General features: G+C 44.0%; 1 long non-coding RNA gene across 1 annotated transcript in view; it reads left to right on the top strand.

The window, feature by feature from the left end:
- Positions 1–15,192, top strand: part of LOC127031657 (uncharacterized) — a 46,271-nt gene extending 31,079 nt beyond the window's left edge. The window contains exons 2-3 of the long non-coding RNA XR_007768590.1: positions 10,833–10,926; positions 14,754–15,192. This is a non-coding gene — a long non-coding RNA (uncharacterized LOC127031657). The remainder of the gene's footprint in view (positions 1–10,832; positions 10,927–14,753) is intronic.
- Positions 15,193–27,685: the final 12,493 nt, after the last annotated feature.

The following is a 27,685-nucleotide window of genomic DNA, read 5'->3' as shown; positions in this document are numbered from 1 at the left end:
AGCGATCATCTCTTGGTGTATCTGTGTATGGTTCCGGTCCCCATCTTGGTGGGGTATCATAAACCTAGTCCCAGATTTGGACCTTAGCGTCCAAAATATCGGGGTTAGCATGAAAACCTCCAAGCTTAGTTACCAGCTTGGACCTGGTAAAGCTGCCACCACCCAAAAAATTAGAGTGTTTTGGGGCATTCTGGTCCCCCCAAACCTTCCCTGGGGACCCCAAGACCCAAATCTCTTGAGTCTCACAACAAAGGGAAATAAACCTTTTCCCTTCCCCCCTCCAGGTGTTCCTGGAGAGACACACAGAAGCAAGCTCCGTGAATCTAAACAGAGGGATTTTACCCTCCTCGTTTCCAGCCTTGGAAAACAGAAGTACTAATCTCTCTTTCCCTCTCACCCAGGGGGAATGCAAAGTCAGGCTAGTAAATTTAACACACACAGATTTCCCCCTGACTTCTTCCTCCCACCAATTCCCTGGTGAGCACAGACTCAATTTCCTGGAGTTCTCCACTAAAGAAAAACTCCAACAGGTCTTAAAAAGAAAGAAAAATACATAAAAATGGTCTTTATGTATCAAGCTGACAAATACAGGGTCATTTGCTTAAAAGAAATATGAATAAACAGCCTTATTCAAAAAGAATACAATTCAAAGCACTCCAGCAACTATAGACATGTAAATACAAAAAAAACATATAAATCACTATCTGATCTTTGGTACTTACAACTGGGAAACAGAAGATTAGAAAGCAGGAAACAGAAATCACTTCTCATAGCCGAGAGAGTACAGGCAGAAGATCCAAGAACAAAAGACTCACACACAAACTTCCCTCCACTCAGATTTGAAAAAGTCTGGTTTTCTGATTGGTCCTCTGGTCAGGTGTTTCAGATTACTTCTTTCCAGGTGAAAGAGACATTAACCCTTAGCTATCTGTTTATGACATGGGGTCCCAGGGACTAAGGTAGTAATAAAGGTAAAGTGGTGCATGCGGGTTCTGCAGAAACCCACCTAAAGATAAAAATATCAATATTTGGGTTAAACCAAAGCCAAATATTTGTGTTACATTCCCCCCTTGCCGGGAGATAGGCTGGACTCTTCAGAACTGCCACATGTCCATGTGTCTGCAGAAGGTATTGACAGTAAAATCTGGGCATTCTGGAAGAGATATCTCTACAGCTGGTTGAAATTTTTTAGGCAGAAGAGTTTTCCCATTGGAAAATGCTTCTTTGATGGAATCAAAACATTCTGCAGGAATGTGTTGATTCTAGGGTGACCAGATGTCCCGATTTTATAGGAACAGTCCTGATTTTTGGGTCTTTTTCTTCTATAGGCTCCTATTATCCCCCACCCACTGTCCCGATTTTTCCCACTTGCTGTCTGGTCACCTTAGTTGATTCTATTGAAACGTTGGTAGAAACCAGGTTTCCTGCCAGCCTGTCCAGCTTCTCATATTCCCAGTCTATCCAGGCGGATGTCACTCATTGAGTGATCCTCTCGAGGAGTACCCTGGCTTACAGCATCTCTGGAGAGACACAAAATATTCAAACCAGCCAACCTTCCCATGAGCCTCCCAAACAATATGTGCCATTCCCTGTTACTCACATTTGCTCTTGCATCCCTTTCTAGTGATTACTTTTGTGACTCATTGTACCTATTCAGAGAGTTGCTTAAGCCGTAGTTTCATGGCTCTTGTTTTTTAGTTTAGCTGTTTTTTGTTTATCAGCGTGTTGCTGTTTCCCTAAGAGATTTTATGGTGTTGTCATGATCTCTTCATTCCATAGAACTGAAACAGCCCATTATGGCTAAGTGTAGTACTTTTTATATAATGAAGGCAGGTCAATGTGAAGTGACACCACCTAAAATAAAAGCTGCAAAAGTGGAATGGCTTAAAGAAATAAGAGCAAGAGTGTCTTCCATTGTGAATTAAGCATTCTTTTGATGGGCCATTCCACTTGAATAGTTCCTTCACAATGTGCTGGCTAAACACCTCGTTGCTGTTTCCACGGGAGCAAACATTTGAAATACAGGTACAGAGGCAATACTCATAACTTCAAATACAAAAATGATATAGGCATACAAATAGCATAATCATGTCCAGCAAATCATACCCTTTCCATAGACACCTTACCTGACATACTTTGTTCAAGATTTGTTGCAATTATATAACAGTGGTGGCAACAATAATCTACATGGTCATATTTTAATCAGATAACGTCACAATGAGTTATAATTTCTTTGGCTTGTTTTGCCTTTTACTTATGATAACATAACAAAACAACAAACTCTGGAGCTGCAGGAGACGTCTATTCCCCATATACTACTACTACGTAACATTCCATCATAACTGAAACAATGATTCATCATAATAAAATAAAAAGCAGACTTGTAGCTCACAGAGTGGGAACCAGAAAACAGTGTGGATCAGAAACAAACCCCGTGGGTTGGAAACAAATTGTCTCTTCTTGGTGCCAGTTTAGGGTCTCCAGTACATTAGTTTTCCTAGTTTGATCTGTAAAGGAGATGACAAAAATGACATTAAAGGTGAAAAATAGTTTAATTTTCTTTCCTGCTACACGAATTGAATGAACTACTGCCCACGCTGTGGTGGTGTGTCAGTGAAGCTTTTGGCTCACTCTATATACTTGGCCAGTGTTTCTCAATGGCTTGTCCATGGACCGGCACCAGACTCTCAGATCTCCCTGACACAGTTTAGGAAGGCAGCAAGCTGGTCTGGTATCAGAAAGGTTCAGAAACACTGTACTAGACCAAAGCATCCCGCTTAATGCTGATCTGTAAAGCAGGTTGGCATTACCTAAATGAATCTTAACCTCATCTGTTTCCAGGTCACTATCTCTAACATGTACGCTATGGTTTGGAAGGAGATGCATGTAGACTGTATGTGGTTTTCTCCAGGGCTGTGGGCAGCCATCCTATGTCACATGAAGTTCCTATTTGAGAAGCTGAGAGGATCTGCTGCAGTTTAACAATCCAGCCACCTTGTGCCAGCCCCAGGCGAGGCCTGATGAGGCGAGTCAGATCAAGCCTGGTAAAATCTCTGAGGAATGCGGGGAAGGCTTTTCAGAGCAGCTCTAATGAGAAGTGATTTTCCTGCCTGCGTCAGTTCAAAGAGGCCTGTTACATTTGCTAATGGTGAGAGAAGGCAGGTAATTCACGTGCAAGTTCCATTTGATTTTTTGGGGGCTTAGTGTTCCAATTTTGCACTGGCAGCAAATAGGAAAAAAGAAAATGTCTAGGCTTCTCCACAGTGTATAGCAGGGGCTTAGGTAGTGTGCACTCTGGAGAAGTGTCACGCAGGGGGTGATTGTAGAGCTTAAATCAACGTGCCAAATGAATGGGTGAGCCAGTGGGTTATGACAACATCTTAGGGTATGTCTACGCTACCCCCCTGGATCAGCGGGTAGCGATCGAGCTATCAAGAATCGATTTATTGTATCTAGTGTAGACGCCATAAATCGATCCCCAATTGCTCTGCCGTCGACTCCTGTACTCCACCGCGGCGAGAAGTGGAAGCGGAGTTGACGAGGGAGCAGCAGCAGCTGACCCCACACCGTGAGGATGCGAGGTAAGTTGACCTAAGATACGTCGACTTCAGCTATGCGATTCTCATAGCTGAAGTTGTGTATCTTAGATCAATCCCCCCGCTCCAGTGCAGACCAGGCCTTATTGATTGATCCAAATCGAAGCCACAATCCTCCCTTTTTGGCAACATTTCCTCAGCGACCTGTAGCAATGCTGCAAACAAGATTATCTATCTATGGTACTTATCAGGCCCCCCCATCACCACAGTATCTGAGAGAGCCTCACAATCTTTTCATGTGTTTATCTTCACAGCATGCTGGTGAGGTAGGGAAGTATTAGCATTTCGCAGATGGGAATTGAGGCATGAAGAAACTAAGTGACTTGCCCATGGTCACACTGGAAGCTCGTAGCAGAGCAGGGATTTAAACATCCGTCTCTTGAGTTCCAGGCTAGCACCTTAACCACTGGACCATCCATCCTCTCTATAGGTTCAAGTGAACCCTTGTACCTACATCTTCGGCAGGGCCGGCTCCAGGCACCAGTGGGGCGGCATATGCTAAGGGGCGGCACAGTCCAGGTGGCGTTTTTTTTTTTTTTTTTTGCTTGGGGTGGCAAAAATGGTAGAGCTGGTCCTGATCTTCAGCTGGCCTCCATTCGGGTGTGTACAAAATTTTTGCGTGGACAAAGCTAGAGCGGAGTGGAGACTTACCAAAGAAAAATAAAATCTGCTTGAATGAAAACCAGAATGTGCTTAGCCCATGCCCATGCCCCCGTGCCTTCCCATGTTTGCTTTCTGCAGATAGTTGAGAAAATGAATTTGCTGGCAGGGCTGCAAAGAAGGCAAAGTAGAGGTGTCTATTTGCTTCTTCTTTTGGGAATGGAACAAAGGAATCCTCGATGAAATAAAGAGGCCACAAGGCTTTAAAATGACAAAACCAAGGGTTAAGATTTTAAAGTAGCAATGGAAGCTGATGAGGAACCAGTCCAGAAACTGGGGCAAAGGCCTGATATCCTCACAGCAGCTTAAAGCACAGAGAAGGTAGGCAGCTGCATTCCGTGCCAACTGGAGCCTTTTTTGAGCCGAGGCGAATCCAGGGCCCAGCATCCTGGCAGGTTGCAAGCACAAGAGTTTGCACTCAGGGTTCAATTGCAGGTGAAAATCTGAGCACTTGCCACCCTAGCTACTCTCTTTGTGCCTGCAGCTCAACTGCCAGTGCCAAAATGCGGGTGGAGATTGTGTGCGCAAAAGGAAGTCTGTCCTGGAAAGTCTTCCTGCCAATATACGCAGTGATAAATAATGTGAGAAGACAGGTAAAGGACACACGCAGGCTATAGAAACAGTGTTTCTTTTAAAGGGACCGATTTCCAGTTTTTTCATCAGGCATCAACAGCTCTTTAATTTGAGGTTTTACTGATTAACAGTGATGTCCCATGATTAAAATCCTAGTGCGCCAATTATCCACAATTGTTCGTAAATGTCCTCTTTTCTTCAGAGCTTTAATGACTGTTGATTGGAATATTTATTGAATGCCACTTCTGCTGTGACAAGGCTAGCTTCATTTTCCTCTTAAGACATCTGCTAAACCAGTGCTTAGAGTGATTCCAACCCAGCCAGCTTGTTTATTCGTTGTTCAGAGCTTGATCGGCCTTCTTGTCCATTTCCTCGATTAATATTAAATATTTAAAGTAATTGAGTTTTCCCTGTTCTCTGGCCCTCCCTTTTTGTTTAAACACACAGTTTAAGCACACTACAGATCCTGTAACAATGAAGCATTAGCTCAGAGAATTGAAAGCGGTGAGATATCAAGGTGCATTTGTCTGGACAATCACTGGGGTTTCAACAGGCAGATTGCTCCCGTAATGGGCGTATTCAAAGCCCTTTATTTCAAGTTACTCCGGCATGACAACAAGCACACATCTCCAAAGCTCCACATCTCCAGTGCGGAATCTGACATCCCAACACATCAGGTAAATGTGGAAGTTGCAGCCAAAGTAAGCCTGTGGATTCTGCCCTCAGTTGAACTGATGAAAATCAGGAGAGACCCAATTGCAGTCAATGGCCTTACCCAGTGTGAAACAGGTATTGGTGGGGCAGGCCCAAGGTACTATGGGAGAGACCCATCAGCATGTCAGACACATGGGTGCACAGCAGTTTGACCAACCCATGAGTAGGAAGGAGGCTGCAAGCCGCAAAGGGATGTTTCTGGAAATCGTCAACTGCTGCCTTGGTTACCGCTGGGTAAAGCCATTGCTGGTGATGCTGGGGGTGGTTGACTAAACCAGTCATGCAGCTGATCACAAGAGTTCTGTATTCTCTTCAAAGGAAACAACACTAATCCCCGCAATCTATTGCCAGTGACACATGGAATCCTGGTGCTCTCTTCTCGCTCCAGATTGTTCCCCTTGCTGGATGTAACTCTGCTTGATCTCCTTCCTGGATTGGGTTGATTATTAGATGACTGGTTTAGTTCATTGGTGGATGGCTTAGAGTGGGATGAATGCTGGAAAAATAAACCTGCAAACATTCACTCTCATTTATCTTGAAATTCTGCAGCCACAATCCCCTCCCTCTCATGTTTGCTTGCTACAGTTTGCTAAAGCAATGGGGATATAGTCACTGCAAAGCCAAAGTCAAACTTGCGTTGCTCACACTCTAACTTACTCACTGTCAATGATTCCCTCTGCACCAGTTATTACTAACTGGGGTGTGGGGGATAAACTCGTATTGCCTACTGTTGAAAACCCCTCCTCCCCAAACCTGTCCTTTCCAAAACATGGGACAAGCTCAACTGTTAGTGGGGTTGTGTTCTGCTTCGGGGAGAGCATAAAGGGAGGAGAAGGCGGGGAGTGGAAGAGAACAGACCTGGGTACAGAAATGCCAGATACTGTGAGCAAAGCCCCATGAGACAGCCCCTAAACATGCAGAAGAGGGGGGAGAAGGGGACACTGCCTCCTGCCCCCTACAAATGTGTGAGGGGAAGCAGGCCTGTGAGGGCCTCTTTAGACTGAACTAATGGCTGAGTGACACCCCACACCCTCTCTGCAAGCCAACCCCCAAAGACACTGGAGGGACAAGTGTTTTTCCAGGCTGCCTTAAGGACCAGAGTGGGGAGCTGCTGCGTTGGCAGAGTACGATGATGTACCATAATCTGTGGTCACAGCAGTGTTTGTCATGAGTTGGGAGGCTGTTCTCCTCCCTCCATCGTTACCAGGAATGGCTAGTAGGCAAATGCCAGCAGAGCAAAGGCAAGATTCCACCCCAGCCACTTAACCAGGCCACTAATGAGCAGCCCTTTAATCTTCACCTTGCCAGGACCACTGACCTGCCATCACAACCTGACTGGAGACTTCCTCATGGACGTTTGGTAAATGGCCCAGCACCTCTGCTCCTGCTTTTCCTGCCAGCTGAGGATTCCATCACCCTGTCTTGCTGAGCCAAACACACCCGTCTGCTCCAACACAGATCCACGGTCTGAATTACTTGCCCCAAAGCTGCAGGCTTCACTAAAAGCAGCTCACAGAAGTGTTCTTATCTTTAACACTCAGATGCCCAGCTCCCAGTGGGGTCTAAACCCAAATAAATCCATTTTACTCTGTATAAAGCTTATACAGTGTAAACTCATAAATTTTTCACCCTCTATAACACTGATAGAGAGATATGCACAGGTGCCCCCCCCCCAGGTATTAATACACACTCCGGATTAAGTAATAAGTAATTAGTGATTTTATTAAATACAGAAAGTGGGATTTAAGTGGTTTCAAGTAGTAACAGACAGAACAAAGTGAATTACCAAGTGAAATAAAATAAATCATGAAAATTTAAGTCTAATATAGTAATACAATTGAGTACAGATAAAATCTCACCCTGAAAGATGTTTCAATAAGTCTCTTTCACAGACTGGACCTCTTCCTAGTCTGGGCACAATCCTTTCCCCTGGTACAGCCCTTGTTCCAGTTTAGGTGGTAGCTAGGGGATTCCTCATGATGGCTGCCTCACTTTGTTTTCTTCCACCCATTTATATAATCTTTTGCATCAGGCGGGAATCCTTTGTCCCTCTCTGGGTTCCCACCCCCTCCTTCTCAATGGAAAGACACCAGGTTAAAGACGGATTCCAGTTCAGGTGACATGATCACATGTCACTGCAAGACTTCATTGCCAACTTGCCAGCACACATGTATACAGGAAGACTTATAGGTAAAACAGAGCCATCTGCAGACAATTCAATTGTCCTAGTTAATGGGAGTCATCAAGATTCCAAACCCCCATTAATGGCCCACACTTTGCATAATTACAATAGGCCTTCAGGGTTATATTTCATATTTCTAGTTTCAGACACAAGAGTGGTACATTTCTACAAATAGGATAATCACACTCAGTAGATTATAAGCTTTGTTATGATACCTTACAAGAGACCTTTTGCATGAAGCATATTCCAGTTACATTAGCATATTTTTATAAAATCATATCGACTGCAACGTCACAGTACTGTGCACCAAGGCATCAGTTCCCCAGTCCTGGCTGGATTTGCAGCTGCTGGCTGAATTCATGCATTTCTAATAATCAACAAACTTTGTCCCAATGGGGAATAATGATGAGCTGGAAAACTTCCAAACCTTCAAATTGGGAGTATTCACTGTAGGGATTTTAAGGCCAGAGGGACCACTAGGATCATCTCGTCTGAGCTTGTGCATTACCCGGGCCTTAGAATTTTGCTGTTTACCCACACCAGAGGGGATTACTCTCCAGGACTATATAAATACATTCAAGAAACTCCCTGCTGGGAAATCAAAGCCCTGTCTCCCATAGCAGAGGCAGGGATAGTACCTATTTGAACTGACGAGGAGAACTGAAAAATGACAGTTTGATTTAACTCTCCCAGGATTTGAACCTGGGTTTCTAGGGAGTTTCAGCATTTCTAGCCATCACCTCATATCAGGTTTAGTTGAACCTGCTGGAGAAAGAGCAGGTCTGATTTGGACAAGAAGGTTCTTAGAGGGCTGCAGTGGAAGAGGGTGATTGGTCTTTAGAGTGGGCCCCAAGCATGTGTAGAATGAGCTGGAGAGAGGGAAGAAGTGGTAAGAGAGTGTTAGCCTTAGAGGGACACTCCTCTCCCTCCAGCTGTCAGTCACTCCCTGATCTCTGTATCTGTCCATCCACCCATCTCCATCCCTACACATCTCTCTCCTCCTTTGAATACCAAGCCCATAACTATGATATCTGAAAATTCTCTAGGATCCCTCTCACTCTGCTAAATATCAGCTGACCTTGCTCTCATCCCAGTGGCCCAGATCTTCTAGTATTCTCCGTGTCAGGTATCCCAAACTCAACCCACTGCCAAATCCTCCTTTCATCTCCCCAGAAGTCTGCCTGGGAAGCTGCATGTCTGATATTGCAAAGGACTCATCACCCCAAACCTTTGTTGCTACCATATTCTCTGCTGCTGTTCTATTTAGGTTTGTATATCCTGCCCACCACCATGGTATCTGAGCACCATTATTTTTAAAAATCCTAACTGGGAGAGCCGTGGTACATACGCGAGGGTGCAGAACCCCTCACACTGGAGGAAGGGGTTAATAAGTTTGTCCTGGAGACAGGGATTTAAATTGGCTCAGCCCCATGCCAAGCCTGAAGGCTCTGCAGCTGTGGTTCTAATCAGGATGCAGGATATAAAGGATTAGGAGTGAACAGCCCTGGCAGATCTGTGTGCGGAAGCACTTGCACAAAGAGTCCTTGTATTATGCATGCCGGCGACACGGTTTTACTTCTGAAGTCAGCTTAGAAAACAAAAATGGGAACAGACGGTGTCACTCTCCTGGTGATTATCCTTGGTGCCAAAATCAGAATCAGGACAAGGCATGAATTTAAGTGGCACTAAAATATTCACTGCTCAGTACAGGGCAAAAAGGAACTATTCTCTCTAAACAGGAGCGACTGCAATAAAGATGGAATTTGTAAGTCTACATAACTCTGGGAATGACACCGCCTGAAACATCCGCATGACAAATCTGTCAGCTTTGAGGCAGAAATGTAAATATTTAGAATAAACTGTTGTACAGTAATCTCATCCTCAGAGCGTTACATTGGTTATTCTAGGCTGCCTGTTTTGGATCTATATTGTCTAAGCCAGCTTGTAACACTAGTGAGCTGCCTTGATTTGGCAGAAAAAAGTTTGCCCTCCCCCGATTTGCAAACATTTATTCAAAGGAAAAACCCCGACTCATTTGATGATCCCTTTAATTTGCGGCTGTCAACATTCCGACAATCCCAGTTTTGTTTGCCACAGTGCTCAGGGAGGGTGAAATTGAGGGGCTGGCACAACCCAAAGTAGTATTTCAGTCCTGCTTATGCCCTCAAAATAAGACTCAAGTGGTGCCCAGGCTGTGTGCTGTCCCTCTGTGCTAGGGTGAGAGAGTGTCCCAAATTCACATGTGGATATCTAGCCGAGGTAATAGAGCATCCATGTTTTCATGCGGCCATCTGGAAAGCTCTGTGTGAGAGACTTGAGAGACAGCCAGTCAGGGAGCTGAACAAATACCTTGCGATGTAGATGACAATCACACAGCCTCAGACCTAAATTACACATGGCAAACACCATAAGCAACAATGGTGGGAAGTAAATACTGAGAAATATACAGGCTGAAATGAATTTGCATTAGCCTCAGGAAGGTCAGTGTGAATTCCTAGGTTCATAAATACTAAGGCCAGTAGGGTCTGTTGTGAACATCTAGTGTGACCTCCTGTAACATACAGGCCAGAGGACTGCCCCCAAACAATTCCTGGAGCAGAGCTTTTAGAAACCCAGCCAATCTTGATTAAACAGTTGCCAGTGACGGAGAATCCACCATGACCCTTGGTAAATTGTTCTAGTAGTTAATTACCCTCATCATTAAAAATGTGTGCCCTATTTCCTTCAAGTTCCAGCTATTGGACTGTGTTAGACCTTTCCCTGCTAGTTTGAAGAGCCCATTATTAAATATTTGTTCCCCTTGTAGATACTGATAGGCTGTGATGAAGTCACCCCTGAACCTTCTCTTTGTTAGGTTCAAGAAGCTCAGTCTATAACTTATCACCATAAGCCATGTTTTCTAGTCCTTCAGTCATTCTTATGTCTCCTCTCTGAATCCTTTCCAATTTATTAACATCCTTCTTGAATTGTGGGCATGAGACCTGGCCACAGGATTCCAGCAGTGGTCACACCAGTGCCACAATACAGAGGTAAAATAACCTCTCTACTCCTACTCAAGATTCCCTTGTTTGTGCATCCCAGGATCACAGTAGCTCTTTTGGTTACAGCATCACACTGGGAGCTCATATTCAGCTGATCATCCACCACCATCTGCAAACCTTTTTCAGAGTCCGTGCTTCCCAGGGTAGAGTCCCCCATCCTGTAAGTATGGCCTGTATTCTTTGTTGCTAGATGTATACATTTATATTTAGCCACATGAAAACACATATTGTTTGCTTGCACCCAGTTTACCAAAAAATCCAGATTGCTCTGTATCAGTGACCTGTCCCCTTCATTATTTACCACTCCTACAAATATTGTATCATCCACATACTTATTCAATGATGATTTGGTGTTTTCTTCAAGGTCATTGATAAAAATGTTAAATAGGGGAGGGCCAAGAATGTCCCTTGTGGGACCCCACTAGAAACATACCTGCTGCATGTTGCTTTCCCATTTACAGTTACATTTTGAGAACTATCAGTTAGCCAGTTTTGAATCCATGTAAAATGTGTCATGTTAAGTTCCAGGTCAGGCTTGGTTCACATGACGCCGCTGTGCTGCTTGGGTGAGTTAAAATGGTATAACATTCTGTCACAGGAGTGAGCAAATCAGGTGTGCAAAGGGACTCTCAGTTTTGCCTTGCAAGTATGAAAATCTGTGCATGGTTCTGATCCAAAGCCCAGTGGAAGTCTTTGCATTGGTAAGAGACTGAGTGCTGAATTAGGCTGAGCAAGGATTCATACTTGGGTTCTGTTCATATCCCAACCAAGTACCCTAACCACTGGACTAGATCTTACTGTATCTAGTTCTGATTTTGACCAGAAATTTGATCATGGACCTGAGAAAATATTTTCCAATGGAAAAACATGTCATTGAAAAAATCCTGCGCAGCTCTACTGTTGAGTCCTTTATTGATGGCGATATATATTTTGCTAAATACTCACTGGGGCAGAGAATTTCAAAGAAAAAAAACACTTCAAAATAATTCAAACAAATATTCAAATACAATGCAAATGAGTCTTTCGTTTGGCTCAACCCACTTTTAACTGGATTCTTATGCACTAGGAACTCCCCTATGAGAAACAGCAGTAGACTCCTGTTTTCTTTCACTAGCCAGTGCCACAGCTGAATGCTAAGGGCAATACATGGGAGACCAGCATCCATTCTGGCACTGGAGGATAGGGAGAGGGAAAAGACAGAGGGAAGGCAGGAAGGGAGAGTGAGGTGAAAGTCAGTCAGTGCTGGGAGATTGAAATGGTGAAGAATTTGTGTGGACTGCAATCATTGGTTGCTATTCATAGTGAATGGATGCTGTTTTGAGGATTGGTAACTGACTGTGATATCTGCAGTCTGCTCCACTGCCTTGGGTACTGAGGGTAATTTCCAGCTCCATTTCTCCTTAGTTTGCCATGCCACAGGGCGGTGATGAGGAAAATGACTCATGTACCTTTCGCTGATTGTAACATGGATCATTTTGGTGCTGCTGAATGAGAGGCCTCCCTGTAGGACAGAGAAGTGGGCAGCGGGACAGTACAGAGGGAGGCAGCAGCTTGGTGGTTTCCTTTTTGTACATTTGTGAGAAAAATCCATTGAGGAGAAGGGGTTGTGCTTTGGCTTATAAATAAAAATAAATATATACCTATCTCATAGAACTGGAAGGGACCTTGAAAGGTCATTGACTCTAGTCCCCTACCTTTACTAGCAGGACCAAGTACTGCCCCTGACAGGTCCCCCAGTGATCTCTAAATGGCCCCCTCAAGGATTGAGCTTACAACCCTGGGTTTAGCAGGCCAATGCTCAAAGCATTGAGCTATCCCTCCCCCTTTGGCTTTATGGCACCTGGGAAGTAACTGGTGCAGGGGTGCTCCCACCATATCACCAAGGGCCTGGCAAATGGGAGTTGACTGCAGGTTGCTTTTGTATCTCTGCCACATTTGAACCTGGGCATTTTAATTCAATTAAGACATCTCTGGAGACGGAGTGCCTGGGATTTTCCATTTGGCCTCACAGCTTGGGTTTGGTTCCGGCTGTCTGAACCCTGGGTTTTGTGCATGCTGGGTTGAAGGGGCCACGTGCTATTCAGACATGTGGAGGGTCAGTGGAGATTCTTTTATTTTTCATCTGGGTGTTCCTGGCCTGTCAAAATACACCCTTGTTGCTAGTGAGCACGTGCAAATGTCTCGGCACATGATTGGTGAGCGTGTGCAAGGTCAGTGCTTATAGGCACTGGGGGCATGTTATTCACAGCCCCCATGCCCTTTGCCCTCAGGCCCAATGACTAGTTCTTTTCCCCAAATACACTGAATAAGGCCCATTTTAATGAGTATGGGCTGCTCATTAAAAGGTCCCCATCTCCCCCTCAGCTTTCACCCTTGGCGAGGAGCAAGCACATTTTGAAGGGCATTCAATATCTGTCCAAATATGCAGCCACCCATTGCATTGCCAGATATCACGGGCTGGACAGGCATGTTTGGATGCAGGGCACATTGGGATGTGACAATGTGTGGAGGCCCCACCTGAGTTTGGGGCCCCGGTATGCTCAGCTCCTTACAAAGACAGGGTAAGTGTCAGATGAGCTTACAGTAAAATAGAGAAGGCAGCCAATGGAGGGAGACAGGAAGCAGTGCAACCTCCACCCTTTTTTACAAATGGGGAACTGTGCACAGAGAAGTTAAGTGACATGCCCAGGGTCACACAGGAAGTCACAGCGAGAACCTGAAATACAAGCCGGATCTCCTGAGTTCCAATCCAGTGCCTCATCCAACTGTCACTGTGCTCAGAGGAGGCTGACGCAGCGTATTCTGGCTCAGGTACATTTCTCAGCCCCTTTCTCTCTTTCACCCCCTTGATTTTATAGAAAGCAGAACCGTGTCTTTTCCGGGTGGCTTACGCTGTTGCTGTTTGATCCTGTGCTGTATTTATGTGGCTGTTACAGCACATGTAATTGTATACAGTGAAACAGCTGCTCACTGGATCAGTTCACACCGCCCCATTTGGAACTAGTTTTCCTGGATGATTTTTGCTGTCAGCCCCCTTCTGTTCTTCACAACTGCAGCAATAATGAAAGTAGATCAGTGTGTTTACTGAACAGCTAATGATGCCCAGATACTGGGACCGTGCTGCCATCTGGTCTATATGGAATGATGAATAGACTCAGAAAAGCCAGCTTCCTCCTGTGAGGTGGGATATGGTGGTTTGCCTGGGTTCTTGCTGGCTGCTGATTGCTTTTGCTTCATCAGGACTGTTATAGAGGTGACCAGCTCTTGCTTTCTCTCCACTGATCGTACCTCCCATGCCTGACTTCTTGAGAAACTTCTTTTCTCTGGGGAAAGGGGGAAAAGACTGGAACATGTTTTATGGAATACGATCAAATGATTAACACAACCTTGGGGCAGAAGTATGCAGGGCTGGGACTATGGTGGAATTTGAGTGCTAATTGAGCCATAATCTCAACATTAGTCATGAATATAGTCAGCCTTTCTTAAACCATCAAGTTACTACATGAGTGTCACTGACAGAGGAACAGCATGCCTGAGGCAGGTACGCTTAATATGGAGCGCCAGGACTCATGATTCTCCAGAGCCGGTCATTTTCAGAGAATGTGCAAGAATTACTAGAGACACCATTACCTTTCCCCACTGGGATATTCCTCGGCTACCATTCAGGATGCTCGAGAACAGATTTTGAATGGCAAAAGGGGACCCACGCTGGAAAATGGAAGTCTTGGTCTCTGTCAGAGCTGCTAAAGTCTTTGGAGGCAGAGCATATAACAAATTAAAATGCTGAGCTGTCCAGAGCAGGGAACAGTTTGCAGAGAGTTTATTCTCTCTCTATTCTGTGTGTCAGATTTCCTGGAATTTTGTTTCTTAGTTGCATGTGTGCATGTGACAGATACACCCAGAGAGGGGTATTTAAAAATATAATTTCAGGTCCTGATTCTCAGTTATGCTAAGGCTGTTCTGCCTTTTCTTCTTCATTCACTGCAGGGTGGCTGACTTCAGAGGCAGCGGCTTATATTCTGCAATGAAGGAATAGAGTCCCGACCCCTTGGAGCTTCAGGAACAACTATTCCTCCCTACCCGGTGTGTCAGTTTTTCTAGCCACATGTCATTCATCCTGAATGGCAGCAGAGTAGATAATTAGTTCCCGAGCTTGCAGAGCTGAGGAAGTGGGATCACAGTCTCTGGCTCCCTGCTTCTGCATCGACACCGTTTCCTGTCTCTATTCGCTTTAATGACAGGTGATTGAGACTGGAGGTAGGAAACAGGAGCAATTTCCTGGGTGGGGCTGAGAATAGGAACATACAGGGCATCATGATGTAATCAATGCTTATGCACAACTCCTGTTGAGGTCCATGGGATTTGGTCACGTGCAGCTGCGGTTCATCCAGCCCCCTGGATTCTATCCTCAGCTTTGCACTTTAACTATGGGTCAAATTTTCAAAAGCTCCAAAAGTCACTGAGGAAACTAAGTCCCCTTTCCAAAAGTGATGCTAGAGCCTACGCCTCACTGAAAGTCAAAGGGATTTATTCTCCTTAGTCAATTAGGTGCTTCTGAAAATTTTACTCTGTGGCACTTATGATCACTTTTCTAAGTGTCCACAAATTTGGCCTTAATTTTGGGGTTCTCAACTTGAGACCTATCGGGGCCTGATTTTCATGAATACAAAGAACTTACATCTCCCAGTGGGCTCAAGTGGGGCCCTAAAATTAAAGAACCTTTTTGAAAATCAAGGCCCTTAATTTTTCTCTGTCTCTGTTTTTTCCATCTGTAAAATGAGGCTGATCCCCAGATGAGACTTTTAATATACTAGCTGGGTTTTAAACTTGTAATCTTTTTTAATGACAGCTCTTGTCTGGAGGCTACGGGAAATAACAATAACCAAGAACCTCTTGCATTTCTATGGCACTTTACAAACATTGCATATGCAATACTGGAATCACTTTATCTATGAGTGAAATGTGACATCTCCAGGGTAGAATTTAGCAGCTGTCTCACAGTGCACAACAACATTACAGAAAAGCTTGGGGGAAAAACAGCAGCAAAATACCTTATCCAAAACTGATTGTATATTACCGCCACTCAGATTTTCAAAAGTGGCTTTTGATTAGATTGCTACATCTGAAATCTCTTAAGTAAGAAGGCCACTGACAGGGATATCTAGAATTCAATGTGAGAAGTAATCAGCGGACATATTCCATTCTGAGGCCTCGTCTCAGTCATGTCTAAGGGCTGGTCTACACTACGGGGGAAAATCAATCTCAGATATGCAACTTCAGCTATGTGAATAATGTAGCTGAAGTCGAAGTATCTAAGATCGAATTACTCACCGTCCTCATGGCGCAGGATCGAGGTCCGCTGCTCGCCATGTCGACTCAGCAACTCCGTTGGGGTTGGTGGAGTTCCAGAATCGATATAAGTGCATTCGGAGATCGATATATCACATCTAGATGAGACGCGATATATCGATCCCCGAGCAATCGATTGCTACCCGCCGATACGGCGGGTAGTGAAGACGTAGCCTTAGAAGTGATTCTCTGCTGAGCAGAAACAGCTGGTTTTCTAACAACAGCCACTGAAGGGGCCCTGTATCATCAGACTGCTGCTAGAAATGGTAGACATTTGCTTATTGATGTATTTGAATGAGTTTTCTTATGTTCTGCCATAGTTATTTCTGTGCCATTACTGGAATTCAGTAGGAGTTCTTGGACTCTGGCTTTATAGCTTGGACAAAACATGATTGAGGGAGGTAAATATAAATATAATATAGACATATTCCCATTCACTCTCACACAGATGCAATTATCAGCAAAGATACAGTATGTAAAAGAAATTAGGTAGATCCAAGCAGTGTCAGAGAAATGCAGATCAGCTGTGTCCCGAGCTATTATCCTTGCTTCAAAACCTGTTCACCTAATCACCAGTAATAAAGACATTGCCCCTTGTGTTTGTCAGAGGACTTGTTTGTTTCTGCAACATGTCCGTAAAATATATCCTGGGCATGATTTTCAGAAGAGTTCACCATTGGCCTCAATCTGCTCCCACTGTGATCAATGGTACCGGTAATATATAACCCAATATGTTGTCAACTTCCTGCCCTTAACAACAGAAAAACTACCACTGTGAGTTACCATAGCATGCAGGAATACAGCCAGACCATCACACAAAACCAGGTTTTGCCTCTAGCAGTTAAGCTGTGGAAGAATGATAGTCACAGAGGCATGGATGGATGCTCCAGCCAGTCTGCAGTACACGAAACTTTTAAACATAAATCTTTAGGAAGAAACTCTGAGCCACCCTCCACTTTGAATGGCTGCATCCTCAGAAGATGAAATGCAGCCATTTTCTTTGCACACACAGTTTGCATGGGCAAGTTGGGCAAATGGCTGCACAGTTAGCTGGCTTGGTGGGAAAATGTGGGTTTTACTGAGCAAAGAGGGTTGCTGAGAATATGATTGAGGAGTTCACTTTGCATATGAAGGTTTATTTTGAGCATGTGTAGCTGGTGGGCAAGATCAGCTCTATGGCAGGATATCTAGAATGGTAAAAAGGCAGCTAAGGACCCTCCATCAGTGTGCAGTCAACATTCAAAGCTGTGCACCTCTGGCTCCCTACCCTTTATATAGGGGGTGCCCTGGGGCTATGGCTGAAATGCAGTGAAGGAGGGGTACCACACATGTTATGTCCCTGCATAAGTTCTATCCTGCTGTGCTTATTGTGCAGCTTTGCTCAGAGAAGGCAGTGCTGAGTCTCAGGGAATGTATGGCACAATTACTGCCCAATCCATCTGGTCCCCCCCCTCAGAAAGAGGCTGCTCCTGTCTGGCTTGTGAAGCTCTGTCTGTAGCATACATACAGTATGTCCCTGAAGATTCCATGCCCCTCACCTCCTTTGCTGCTAGCTAGCAGGCTGCAGAACTTCCGCAAGGATCTCAGCGAGCCATTACAACAGACTTGCTCGGCTGATTATCAATGCAGGTTGCTACAATCGTTTTTTTTAATCAATGGTCCTTGGTTGTGCCCAGGGTGGAGCTCAACAAGAACGTTGTTGTACGGCACTGGCAACTTGTACCACTGGAAACATTTTTCAGCCATTGCGTCAGGCGAAGATGTTAGGGTTGTATCCGTTCCAAACATCAGCTTGTCCTTCATTGTACAAGAAAAATGATCTTTCCTCTCGGATGCAAGGTTCAGCCCAGTATTATTTATTTATTTTCACAGCCTGGTTCTTGGCTGGCAAGGCAAAGCTGTTTGGAAAAAAAATGCTTTCAAGGCATTGACAGAAGCGCCAGCGTCAGTTGCACTGATCATCTGCGGATTGCCCATAAACTACGCATCACATTTTTTTGGTGATTTTTTTCAAGGAACCTCTCTCTACCTACTCTCTCTAGTAACCACAAACTCAAAGACCCACCCGCTCCCTAATACATTGCATAATTGATGGCCAGTCCCTTGCTCCTGGTGATTACCAGGACGGATGTGATGTGGAGCTGGTCTGTTTCAGAGGCAGGCGAGCAGGGCAGTTGCCCTGGGCTCCAACTTCAACTTCCAGGGGCACTGTACTGTTGTGTCACACATTACTCCGTTTTTTTTTTTGGCTTTGCTCTCCGATTGGTTGACTGGTTTTGCTCCGTTGATGATTGGTTGGCCTTTTTTTCTTTTTGGCTCAGCAACTGGTGAGTGGAGGGATCAAAAAATGTTTTCTGCCCTGGCTGGCAAATGTGGAGCAATGGTCCCTTTCATTGCTTAGTCAAAAAGACTTGCTGGAAAAGCTCAGTACTGCATTGATTTCCAAAGCCAATGTGTTTTATTTAACAGCTGCTGTCTAGGTGGTGCGTAGAAATGTTAGACTCCTTTCCAGGGTGGAGAGGTGGCTTCAAATTTGGCTTAGTTCACAAGGGTTTGGCGGTCTCTCAATTCAGTCCTCAGAGTCATTTTTACAACTCATAAATCTCCCAGAGTCTGACCTGAGGTGACTGAAGAGTTCAGAACTAGCCTGAGGAATGTTGCAGGTAACTAAGGATTGAGGTTCATTGGCAGAACTGTGCATGGAAATTGAACTCAGGGTCTTCTATTCCCAGGGTCACAGAATTGAGCCCAGATAATTCTCCTGGATACTCTTTATTCTAATTGATTTAACCAAAAGAGGGACTCCTTTACGTGCCTGAAACTAGCAAAGACTCCATTCAGCTTTCTGGAGCCTTAGGGTGTATCTTCACTGCAGAGTTAACCTGGGTGATCCACCTCAAGGTCCGAGCAGCCCAGTTAGCCTAGCCTGGGTGTGAGATCAAGGGAAGTTAAGCTCATAAATATCTTTGAGGATCTGGGCCCAGTTGCCTGCATGTTCTTCTGATGGCATGTCAGTTCTGGGGTGGTGGATATAATGTGAGTAGGGAGAAGTTAAAAAATACAAATGCAAACAGCATGTTATTGGGCCAGTTCCTTGAATGGCACGAGTAATTGCGTCTGACTATACTGTGGTGCTGTATTCCACTTCTCCTTTTCCTATTGCCTAGCTGTCTTTATTCTTTCTGAAACCACTGGCCAGCTTCTCTTCCTCCCAGGCTGCCATTCAATCTTTCCAGTCTTCTTGCAGCTCCATTGCTTCTTTCACCAAGATGCATGTTTTCACAGCTGAAACAACACAGGGCTATTGTGAAAGTGCAAAGTGCTAATTCAATGAGGCTTTTCATTCTGGAAACAGCAGAAGGCACTATAAGTAATAGTGATGTCTCACAGAGTTGGAGTGACTGACAATTGCATCTCCCTGTGGGAGATACGTGTAGGGCGCTGCAGACAACGGGAGGCTTTCCCATCCCTTCAGAAGCCGCTACCTGTGTTTTGCATGTTAAATTTTATGTTGCTGTGATTGAAAATGACATAGATATATGTTCTTATTTAGTGACACACTGATTTAAATTACACACTTGATACAATCCAGCTGACTGACGCCTTGAACACAGCATTTCATGTTTGAAATGTCACATTTAGAACAATTACTCACATATTAGAAATTAGTGTTTAGGGATGGCAAAAGAGCTGCATGGCAACAGCTTGATAATTTGCAGCTCCCTTATAAATAAGTGCTTTGTATAAAAGAGTTAGGGAGAGAAGATTGAGACACATTGAAAATGTATCACCTTTTGCAACATTTGTAGGGCGTAAACACCCAGGACCAGATTCAGCTCTCAGTTGCATAGGTGTAAGTTTGGGGTAACTCCACTTAAAACAATAAATGATATTACTCCAGATTTACACCAATATAATCTGATCCTAAGGAGGAAGAAGAAGTATTTAGGCTGGTTCAATGGGGCATTATTTGGAACAAACTGGATAAGCCCAAGCAAAGAAAGAGCCTGAATCACAGAAAACAGTTCCTAATTAACTACAATCCTTTTTCCTCAGTAGAGCTCAAAACACTTTACAAAGAAGGTCAGACTAATTATCCCCATTTTACATATGAGGAAACTGAGGCACAAAAGGTGAAGTGACTTGCTGAAGGTCACCCAGCAGGCCAGTGGCAGAGCTGGGACTAGAATCTAGGCCTCCTGGGCCCCAGCCTTGTGCTTTATGTACTAGTGCGACCGCCACCTTTCTAAATAGCAATCGTGATTTATTAATATTATTCTGCGTTCATTTATAAAGGCTCATGAGGTTCATATTTTCAAAGTGGCAGCTACATACTTTCGTGTAGAAATTTCTGGATGTGAACCTCTATTGCAGGGCTGCATCTTGAGAAGCTTTGATCTTTGCCTTGGAAACTTCAGTCCTAAATAGAGATATTTGATGTTTAACACACAAATGAAACACAGAGTCTGTGCCCACAAGCTAAGGGCCTGGTGTGGGCCTCACTTAAACCTATGCAAGACAGGAATAAGTCCCTTGAAGACAATTGAGTTGCATCAGTAGAAAAAGTGGTGTAGGTAAGAGATGAGTCTGTCACTCTGTATCAAGGCACGTCTCTTCTAAAGAGAAGGAAAGACATTATTATGAAGTTCTAGACCGTGACATTCATTTCAAATGGGAGTAGGTGTAACATTAGAGAATACCAGGGAATTACTTTGCATTGGCAGAGGGATGGACTAGATCAGTGGTTCTCAAAACTGGTCCACCGCTTATTCAGGGAAAGCCTCTGGCGGGCCGGGCCGGTTTGTTTACCTGCTGTGTCTGCAGGTTCGGCCGACTGCAGCTCCCACTGGCTGCGGTTCACCGTTCCAGGCCAATGGGGGCTGCGGGAAGGGCGGCCAGCACATCCCTCGGCTAGCGTCACTTCCCGCAGCCCCCATTGGCCTGAATCTTTTTATAGAGTTATGCCATTTAAAAATAGCCCTGGAAACAGAAGAAAAGTAAAAGGCAGGCCGAGTCCACCCTAGAAACAAGTCAACCTTAATTTTTTCACAGAAGAATTACCCATAATCACATTCACCACTCTCCTGTGCTTAAGATTTACCACTCCAATTGCTGCTTCTTTCTTCTAACACTTTCTCTACCAGGTGCGATCCTTCCGGCTTCTTTCTTCCATTGCCTTTTTTTCCTTCCATTCTGCATGTCCATCGCTGAGTTTATAGACTTCGATTTCTACTGTGCATGGATCCTTCTTCTGGCATAAATTGGCATTATAGAGAGCACTCTGAAGCTATAATGGTTTACACCGGCTGAGGATCTGGTTCCAAGAGTTCATATATATTCTTTTTATCCTCACCCACATTTGTATTCCTTTATTTGTCATGTTCTTCTGCATAACTTGCACCTCTCAGTTGTTCCATATCCATCAGTCCAAGAAGCGTGCTGCCATCTCATTACAAGGAGCAATGTGCACCATTGCCTGTGCACTGAGATGTGAATACGCTGTGACAAGCAGTAATACATTGTTCTTGCTTGACAGTCTTTTACATGGCACTATGTAATAACTCATATGACAAGGTGAGCAGCAATCATGTCAAGACACAGTAAATACTATGGCCTAAATTGTCCCTGGAGACCTGCTTCAGTGTTTGTGTTTCAAATACTGCAGAGGAATATTTAAATGCAAGCAAGAAAAAAGAAGTCTTAATTGAAATTTCAAATATATAAATGAAGGAAACATCTTGTTTGTATTCGTATAACATAGACTTTTGTATTTTCTCCCTTTTCATGTATTTTTAATGTAGAACTTAATGAAAGATATAGAACATTCTGTGGTCCCACCAGAGGATTTGCCATACAAACATAGCTTTGAATGAGAGCATGCAAAGCATATCTTCCAAATCTATCTATCCTGCTGCCAATCACCACCATAACTGGGTGCCTTCCGCATAAAATCAATAGCAGTAGTGAAGTCTATAGTGGATTTCATGGTGTCTCTGGTATCGCTCTCTTTTCTGAGTGGAAACCCTGCTTGGGGTAGGGTTTGTATTTTTGATTTTTTGTTCTTGTTTAGGTTTTAGTAATTTCCACTTTTTCCCCTGGTCGGTAGGTTTTTGAGTTATAAGGGGAAGAAAGGGGTTCGTGGACTATGATTCATGGACTATGCTTGTGTGCCTGAGCCAGTTTTAGCATTTAAACTTGTATATAAAAAAGAGAAAATGTCTGTAACTTACAAACTACTGCAATTACAGCAGTTGCAACTAACCAAATAAATAAAAATCCCACACAAGTAATTTGGTAAATGGAATAATAGAATCATGGAAGTACAGGAGTAGAAAGGACCTCAAGAGGTCATCTAGTCCCATCCCCTGCACTCATGGCAGGGCTACATAATAACTGGACCATTCCTGACAGGTTTTTGTCTAACCAGTTCTTAAAAACTCTTGTTTTAGAAACTCACTATATATAAAGAGCACTTAATTGAAAAAACTCAGCAGTGATCAAGTCCTCAACTTGGGTTGCCCTTGACCAAGTGATTTAGATCCAAGTTAATTATTTCCACAACCCTCTCATGAAATTTGGGTCTATACTATTTTCTTGAAAATACACCTTTAAAAAGTTCGAATAAAACACATCAGAAGAGACAAACAGACTCCCGCTGAACAGCTAAACACAAACCAATTAATGCTGGTTGACTCATGTCTAATGATTCTGCCTACCATGTCCCATAATCGTCCCAAAATGCCTCTGTGTGTGGGATCATTTCCTTTAAATACATTATTATAGAAAATGACATCCAAAGCTGTAGGGGTATACTGAAAACTCTACAGCAGCAGACAGATTGCAGGGAATAGTGGAAGCTACTATGGAAGGAAAAGAAAGAAACCAGTTTGTTTAAGGAACAAAAGCAATGTAAGCCGTAAACTGAGCCAAGCACAGCCTGATGCTTGGCAGAAATGGATATCATAAAAGCACCCAGGCCAGCTTCCATTGTGTCCATGGTAAAATTCCCCCGTTGTCTTCACTAGAAGCCGGATCAGAACCTAAAAGGGATACTGAAAACCTCTCATTGAAATTGTTGGGACTGTTCACACGTGTAAAGATAAACACATGTGTAAGCTGTATTGCTAAACCCACACACTCAAAACTCTGGGCCCCAAAATCAAGAGATTGGCTTAGCAGTGTGAGATTTTTTAAAAATAATAAATTTTCGGTTCATATCTTTGCCTTCTGTTTCCTGATCCTTTTGGTTCATTCACTTCACATTTTCAAGCTTTCCTCTGCAGCCACGAGGACTAGAAACCTGCAGAAATGAAAGCTGAGATTCTCATGCAATCTCCCAATTGCAGCAGCTGAGGCTTTAAAAAAACAAGTCTCATCTGAAGAGTTAGCAACATCGCGTAGTGATTGCTGGGCTGGGGGCTTGGCTAACTAGTCACTTAACATAGGGTTAAAATACAATGTAGACATGCAAGCCCAGGGTTCCCCAACACGGGTCAGCTAACTTGAGTCTCACTAACCCCAGGCTTACGTTGCAGTGTAGACATAATGTTACATATGCCCTTCAGGGTCTGACCCTCTTTGTAAAGGGTCTGTCTTTCAGTAAAAAAACTCTGACTAACATGCCAAATGGAGTTTGGGCCCCGACTGAGTGCTTTTGAGAATCCCTTCTTACAATCACTGGTGCTTTCTATATAGGACTGGATGTGAGGGGGATCTAGGATTTGGCCTTGAGTTTACCAAACAGTGGAGATCCAACTTGATGATGCAGGAGGTCTCTTCTACTCCTATGTTCTTATGACATAAAACAATGTACAAAATCATTTTAATAGTTTGTATGGAGAAATGTTTAGCTAAAACATAGCCATTTTCCTCTTTCTGCTTTGCTTTTCTACACAGAGATGAACTCCAGGCAATGAAATGTGTTTGAACTTGACAGCTCTTCTATCCAGTACAGGGCTGTTTTTATCACACGTGCTTGGTATTGCATATTTCTACTGCATTCCTGGAAAAATACGGATGACCTTTGATGCCCAAGTGAAGAGCCTCAAATTCCCAAGGACGTTATGCAAACACTGCGTGCTCTGGTGCATGGAAGGTGTGTCTGCTTTGTATTTCAAAGGTAGCACATTCAAACCCCATTGGAATTGAATTTGTATTGAAAATTCTTCATATCAGAGAGCCGTTAGCCAAAAGGCTAAGCTGTCTTCACTTCAATATATCTAATTGCTCTAATTTGCATGTTCATCAGATCAAATGCATGAGAGCCTCACAACGCTCTTTGAAATTGAAAATGCAGTTTTTGGAGAGGATCTCTTGAAAAAGGTGCCCTGGATGAACTCTAAAAGGCACTCACTAAAATTTACCGCCCCTGCAAAATGCTGGGCACCCTCTGCAAGGTGCCTAGCACCATCCAGGCTTGGTACCTTAAAAGATCAGGCCCTAAAAGTTATCAATGTTCAAGGGAAAGGTTATAGAGAGAGGAGGTCTTGAAGCAGGACTGGCATTTCTGCATATGGAAATTGACACAGAAATGTTCAGTTCTGCAGTCTCAGGGAAACCCAGGTGCAGATGTTCTACAGGGTCTGCTCAGTGCAGTTTTAAACAACCCAATCTATCCTTTATTGCTAGAGATGTGATAATGGCAAGAATACATTCATGCAGGCCTGGCTTTCATGCCCTGTAATAGAAAATGTCTAGTCCTCAGTGGCTGTTTATATTCAGTTATGGATGAAACTGTTACAAGGACTCCTGGTAGGTTTCTGCTACGTGACCAAGTAATTCATATTCTGAATAGTCAGGTGAACTGATTAACCCCATTCAGAAGGCAGCGAGACAGGTGGTTACCACATGCTGGGGAAGAAATAGGGGATCAGCTCTTCAAAAGGTGTTTAGGGGCTTGACTTCTATTGATGTCAACAGGAGTTAGGTGCCTAAATACCACTGAGGATTTGGGCCAGTGTTCTTCTAGCCCAGGCATGGTTTTGGGAATTGGGGAGGTCAGACTGATGTCCAGAACCAAACTGATCACATATATCACAGTGAGTGAGACACAGTCTGTTTCTTTGTTTTTCTTATTTTAAGGAAGCCGTAAAAAGCACTGGTGAGAAAACAGCCAACGTCTCCTGTCAAAAAATGTCATCAATGTTTTGAACATTTGAAAAATTTTGACCCACTCGAACTAAAAATGCAGTTATCCTTTGGTTGTGTTTGATTGTACAGAACAGCTGATGTCTGAAAAGTGGTGTAAAGTCGTGGAGATCTATTGACTTTACTGGAACTGTGTTAATTCATACCAGCCAAAAGCTGGGCCCCTGGTGTTCGCCAGAGATGGCTGTGATGCTGGCAGACCTGGAGCCACTCCAGACAGGAGGATTTTCAATAATAGGGAAACATAAAAAATTCTCTATATATTTCTTGTCTCAGCAGCAAATGGATCAAGCAGCTTGGACCCAAATATCGCTGGGTCACAGTAGTTTTGATCCCTGAAGTGTCGAGGTGCTAGTGCAGTGTCTTCTGGATCTGGCATCTTCCCTACACTGTAGTGTCACAGCATGACGATGACATGAATGACCTTTTACTGGTTCTATTCAAAATGTGGGTGTATGTGGGGGGGAAAGTAGTTTGAAGTTGCATTATCTAGATGTTGCTATCATGTGTTTGCCTTGCTGTGACACTTGCATATGGTGTGCTTGTGTGGAATCGAACCTGGGATCTAGGGATCTAAATGCATGAGCCAAAAGCCAGATGGCTCTTAGCTAAGGCTGTAGCAGACACATTAATCTCTAAGTGGTCTCGGTGCCATTAGAGGGGACAGACACCACACCCAGGAGGTGTGTGGGTTACACTTGCAGGGCTATATACTTGCTTCTAGATCTTGCAGTAATTTTTCTGTTTGTGCTAAAATACGTATCCAAGGCTTTGACACCGTAAAACAATTGTTCTTTACTCTAAATCTGTGAGCAATCCTGGTGACTTCAGTCTGGCTGCTCATGTACTGATTGTGAAGCATATGCATAGGTGTGCTGAATGCAGGATCAAATCCTAATTTTCCAAATTGAACCTTTCTTTGATTATGTTCCAATCAGGGCAGGTGATTACACAGACCCTGCGTGCTATTTGGGAGCCTATTTGCACCCTCAGGCTTTTTCTAGGCTGGGGAGAAAGCTAGAGCATTAATTTGCAGAGGTCCAGGCGATTTGAGTTTTTAGGCACTGAGCATTGACTACTTCAGTCAGACTCAATGGGAGCCAAGGGTGCAAATCAGGCTAGTTATTCCTGTCTGTTCTTTGTGGTTTGTTTTCATAATAACGATACATGCACCCAAGGCACTGGATGGCTGCATTATTTTTGTAAATAACAATTAACCCCCCCCCCCCCCCCGCGGTGTCTATCAAGGATGGGGTTAATAAAACTCCCTTCCCCAGCTGGCCAAAAGTCCTTGCACTCTGTGAAGGAGGATGATTGGCTAAGCAGATGCTTCTTGGAGGGGTGTTAATGAGCTGCTTTGGCAGAAGAGGCTGGATTCTATGAAGGGTGGGAGCAGGGGAGGGCTATAATACACCAGAGGTGGCAGGGGGTGGGGGCTCTTTAGGCTTCTGCAATGGTTGAAGTAAGCTCTGATTGCTTTGGGATGACATGGAGAATTCTGTGGCCTCTATATTTGGGCCTTATACAGGCAGGAAGTAGCATGATGGGTTAGGGGCGTGAGCTTCTTTAGTCTATCACTGGCCTGGCACATAGGAATGCTCGTGTCTGCTCAGCCTTGGGTGCATTTGAGCTTTACAATCCCTCCTGGCTTTATACAAAGGGACGTTTCCAGGGTTAAAATTACTTCATGTTTGTCAGAGCTCAAGCTGTTCCTTGGACCTGACTGCGGCTCTAAGATGCATCCAGCTTGAACTGAATTGTATTGATTTGAACTTGGCTGTGGTTAGAAAGCTGAGCTCATCTTCAGTAATTAAAAACCAGAAAGTGAATATGAAATGTGCTAGAGTTATGAGCGATCTGCTCAGTGCATGTGAGAGATGCTTCTCGCTGCTGCAGGTATCTCGAGGTGCTCCAAGCCAGTGCTGGGGGAGAGTTAGTTCATATTAATCTTTACTGCTAAAACTAGGGCCACTTTGTAAGAGAAGAGCAGTTTTTCAGCAGCCACAGATGGTACACTGAGCTGAACTAAAACGCTGTTTTCCTATGTGGGTTTTTTTTACCCCTCTGACTTTTATAAGCCTGTTGAGAATCCATTAGACACAGACATAAGAAGATAAAAACAGCAAAGTATGTGAAATCTTTCTTCACTGCTTATAAATGCAGCAAGTAGCACATCTCCGTTCAGCTAACTTCCCTTAAAGCAGAGTTGCCTACTCATGCTTGAGCTAAGTGAAAAGTAAGCACTTTTCGCTGCCCCCTTTTATGGCTTCCACGCGTGGTGGTGCTTTGACCTCTTATTCCTTTTGTGCTAATGGAACAAAAGAGACCATGGAAGCAGCTCTGATGTTTTCCTATGTGGATTTGCATCCGGAGGGGTCACCAGCTACAGAAACAGCTAGTAGTCAGCAGAAACAATGAGCAGT

This window comes from Gopherus flavomarginatus, chromosome 11, assembly GCF_025201925.1.
Source record: "Gopherus flavomarginatus isolate rGopFla2 chromosome 11, rGopFla2.mat.asm, whole genome shotgun sequence".
NCBI lineage: Eukaryota > Metazoa > Chordata > Testudines > Testudinidae > Gopherus > Gopherus flavomarginatus.
This window is presented reverse-complemented; position numbering and strand designations above follow the sequence as displayed.